We start from the raw sequence: 4,873 nt of genomic DNA, 5'->3' as shown, positions 1-4,873 counted from the left end.
TGGTCAGGCTTTTCTGCTGCCCTTTGGACCATAGCAAATAACTCATCACTTCAGATTTGGGACGGTGGAAAGAGAAGGAGCAGGAGTGCCACCTGCAGCAGAAGGACTGAAATGTAGCTTCTCCTCCAGCCTCGGGGTCTGCAGGGCGAGTATCCAACAGGGATTTTCACTTGGTCCATGTAGCTCTGACTTTCGGGGAAATCATCCTGTGCAAAGACAGAAAACTCAGTTTTATTTAAATGTGGGAATCTCTAGTGGCCATGAACGGCTGGCTGAATGAAGGCAGCTGATGGCTTGGCTTGGAAGGGACCCTAAATATCACCCTGAAAGCATTATTTTCTGCAGCACCACTGTGATGCTTGCAGGAAATACCAAGGGAGCTCCAGCCAGCCAAGTGCTGGTGGGTTTGGGATGGTGCCTGCCCAGCCCAGCAGCGCTTTGGCTTTGCCCTTCAGTGCCTGCAGCTGCATCCTCCCTTCCTGCACAGCTGTGGGGAAAGGATGGGCCCTCAGTGGCACTGCAGGGACCATCACTTCTGAGGAATCACACAGTGGAGTGAAAACGAGAGGTAACAGTGAGAAAACTTTCCCCTAATACTTCCAGTGCCAGCGCCCCTCACTGGGGAGCTCCACTGGTCACACCTGCTTTTCACATTGTCCCCTGAGGTCCCAGGTGGCTTTTTTCCATCAGCTCTTCTCACACTCCAACCTAAGAAGGGCTGAGACTAAGACCAGCATTGCTCCTCACATCCTGGGCTTAGGACTGTGACTTCTGCTCTCAGAAGGACAAGCAGGGATTGCACTTGGAGCTGCTGCTGCTGCCTTAAATCTTATTTAATATCAATTTGCTAATGCCAATCTTCTGATTTAGTGAAAACAGACTTACACAGTAACACCTTAGTTAAGTTTTCAATCAATCAGCAGGAAATTAATGGACAATCCCTGTTATACTCTGCACAGAAGAAGCAGAACACAGCCACAGTGAGAAAAGACACCAGCCTGACCAGACTTTCCATGCACACCAATATAGCCTTTTTTTACTCTTCTTCTCTGAAGTAAACAGTGCAGAATTGAGTTGCCCAATATGCCAGACAGCCCAGCTCTGACCACAGGCTTTGCAAGAAGACGTGGCCACAGGCAGAATCCCCAAGTGCTATTGCACAAGATTTCCAAACAGTCCTTGGGGCTCCCCCAGCTCCAGCCTCTGCTCACAGCCCTCCTGCACTGAGGCTGCAGCCAGCTGAGGACACAGCTCACATTCATTCACAGCCCAGCACAAATTCTGCTGCAGATTTGGGAAAGAACAGGCAGCTCTCCCACAGCCCCTCAAAGAGCAAAAATCCCAGGAATGTGGCAGAGAGCAGCACACAGGGAAGATGCTCTGTTCTGATCACACAGGCAGGATCAAAAGCATGTGCACAGAAGGAGTAGGTCAATTAACTGCCAAAAAAAACCCCACCAAAAAAAAAAAACAAAAAAAAAGAAAAAAAAAAAAAAAAACAAAACCAAAACCAACTGTAAATTTCCATAAAACATCTATAAAAAAATCCCATTTCAGTTAAGTTCAGACATTCTGTGGACACTTGCTTGCTAATGGTTTCTCATTAAAGAAACACACAGGACATCCCATAAGCATCTTGGTAACATCTGTCTTCTAGTCTGAAAATGTCAAGATGAAGCACTTGAGCAGCTTCAGCAGCAGCATGGTGTGGCTTCTGCACATAAATACATTCCTGCATTTTCTTTGCATTATGGAAAATATCAACTGTTTCCACCGACCAACCAAACAAAAAACTAATCCAAAAATACAGATTTGTGCAGCATCAACCTCGCTCTTCAAAGCTCTTTTTGAACAGGAAGAGGTTTTCCAAAATCAAGGAATTTCCAAAGCTTGACAGCCTCGTCTTAGCCCATGCTCCTGACATGGGGAGCAAACAGGAATTCACGAGGGAGGACACAAATCCTGTCTAAGCACCAGCCCAGTGTGAGTTCACAGAAGAAAAGCCAAACAGACAGAGGTTTTTACAAACTCACTGAGGTGGACACTGCAGTGCTTGCTGCCTCAGTCTGGGAGAGCAGGTCACAAACAGGGAATCCAAGAGGACATCAAGATCTAATACACCAGTATTTGATGGGTGATGGCATAACCTCCTGTCAAAAACCTCCCTCAGCTCATTGCAATGAGCTTTCCATGATAGCCAATCCAAAATTACTGCACATGAAACTTTTTCTTTCCTTTCCTGAAAGAAGATCAGAAGATCATGTCCAGATTATGGCCCTTTTTAAATCCTGGAGGACTCAGGGTGTACAGCTGGGTCCCTAAGATGATGCTTTAAGTCTTTAATATGCCTTTCAAGCATCTCCATGTCTTTAAATGTGCCTTCTCCAGAAGAAATTTAAACAGAAAATTGCCTTGCCTACTTCACACAGATGCAGAAAAGAAGACAGCAAAAAAAAAACCCCAAAAAACCAAACAAACAAAAAAAAAACCCCACAAAAAACCAAACCACTGCAAAAGAAAAATACAAGTATGTCAATGAAACGAACAACCAACACCAAAGTCATTGCAGATTAGTGGAGCCCATCTACCAAGCTGGTTTTTCTATGAAAACTTGTAAGCAAGCTGATGAATGCCAGCAAGGCTGGAGCAGATCTGTGGGTCCTCCCATGGAGGAGGTGCTTGGAAGGAGCAGGTGAGGGCTGGGGCCTCTGCAGGGGCAGAATTCATCAGGATTCTCCAGCAATTTCTTGAGTTGCAGTGTACAGATGCTGTGATGAGACCCAAACCCCTCAGCCACGAGAGGCTGAGACCTGGCATGGGAGGGAAATGCTGTGCTGGGTTGTTTGTGTGCTTATCTTGGGGTGTTTATGAGGAGAACCATGAGTGGGAAGGTCTCAGCTGACGGGCAAACAAACACAGCCCCCAATCCTGTAAAGACAGAGCTGCATTGGCTCCTCCAAGCTGTTTGATCACCCTGATTTCCCACTGAACAGCCTTTTTCAATGGCTCAGATAATCCTGCAAAACAGCCAGGACGTGGCCCTAGGCAGGGAAAAAAGTCCAAAAGGGGCAGAACCCTCCCAGCAGAAACGAAATCTCTGTCCCTCACCTCTCATCAAGGTTAATGATCTTGAAGGGATGCTGAAGAAGAAGGAACACTGGGATGGGGCTGGCATGGTCCTGTTGGTGCCTATTCCCATTCCTGCCCTCCCTGAGTTGAACTGATTCAGAAGGCTGATTTATTATTTTATGATATATATTATATTAAAAGAAAATTATATATTAAAACTATACTAAAAGAATAAGAGAAAGGATTTCATCAGAAGGCTAGCTAAGAAGGAATAGAAAGGAATGATAATAAAACCTTGTGACTGTCCAGAGTCCCAAAACAGCTGGACCTCTGATTGGTCATCAAGTAGAAATAACTCACATGGACTAATCCCAGATGCACCTGTTGCATTCCACAGCAGCGGATAACCATTGTTTACATTTTGTTTCTGAGGCCTCTCAGCTTCTCAGGAGAAAAAAAATCCTGTCAAAAGGGTTTTTCATGAAATATATCCGTGACATCACACCAGTTTGGTTTGGGTTTAGCTCCTGCCCTCCCTGAGTGGGAAGTGACTGCTGTCACACACTTTGGTTTGGGTTTGGCTCCAGCCTGGAGCCCCTGCCCTGCCCTTCGGGGGTCTGGAGCCTCCTGCAGCTCCAGGGCTGAGCCCTGGCTGCCTCCTGCACCCACTAAAGAGCCTTCCTGGGCCTGAAAGTGCTCCTGAATCATTCAAGGGGAGCAAACAAATAGAGGCATCAAGAAGTGACCTTGGGCAGAGGCACTCTGTCACCCATGGAGAGATCACTGCAGGGTCCATGTCCCTAACACAAGGATATTAAAAAGATTAAAATAGAATAAATAATGCCTTCCCCACCAGTCCCCTTCACCTCATATGTTGACAATTTTCCTCCCAGCAAGGTACACTGCAGAAAGCTGGAGCTTTTCATTTGCTGACTGCAGAAACAGCAAACAAAATCTTTGTCAGGAGCAAAACCCAGGGAGTTTTACATCTGCAAGCCACAAGTGACTGAGTTTTTAAATTTAAAGCATAGTCTTTAATTAGTACTAATCTAGTTAGTTCCCTAGAACTAAGATGTAAGTTTGCTATAAATCTTTCAAATGCTCCTGAAAAAAAAAAAAATAATGCTACTGCTTTCCCCATCATTCTCAACTGAGTCATTACAATGTGGATGCCATCTGAGGAGTCAGTGCTGCTGCTTTGAGGGTTGGCCAAGCACAAATTCATCTTTTGTTGCAGAGAACAGTGGAGAAGGGGGTGGAACAGATGCAGTTCTATAGAGTTCACTGCCAGGAAATGGCAGACTAGCCTCTCTGACTTTGGGATTACTCTGAGCTGTTTTCAGAGTCCTTGTTTTGACCAAAGTTATAAGACAACTGAGTGGCACAGTCAGAAATATCAGCAAAATGTCTCCCTGCTGGACCCTCTATTTCTCCTTGTTATTCATGTATTTTTCTTGGACTCCTTTACCTTCTGCAGTGCTAAAATGCCACCCTCTGCACAAATTCAATAGTTACACCCTGGGGCTGATGATGGAATTATCTCACAATTGCTGCCTAAAGAGATTGAAATCAAACAGAATATATTGGCTGTTTTTATTCCGAGCACAAGGGAGCCTCTTCCTGAATTTTCAATCACGTTAAAGTGGGGAATCAAATTAATCAGGAATTGGAGAAGTGGAAGGTTCTTGATCAAAAAATTTATTGTAAAGTTCTCGCCTGAATTAAACCTGTAGACTGAGGAAGCAGCTGCACTTGGCTCTCCCGAACTGAAGGAATCTGAGTCAGGTGGAAATGCAGCAGAAGA

The sequence above is a fragment of the Molothrus aeneus genome, chromosome 15 (genome assembly GCF_037042795.1).
Source record: "Molothrus aeneus isolate 106 chromosome 15, BPBGC_Maene_1.0, whole genome shotgun sequence".
Classification (NCBI taxonomy): Eukaryota; Metazoa; Chordata; class Aves; order Passeriformes; family Icteridae; genus Molothrus; species Molothrus aeneus.
This window is presented reverse-complemented; position numbering follows the sequence as displayed.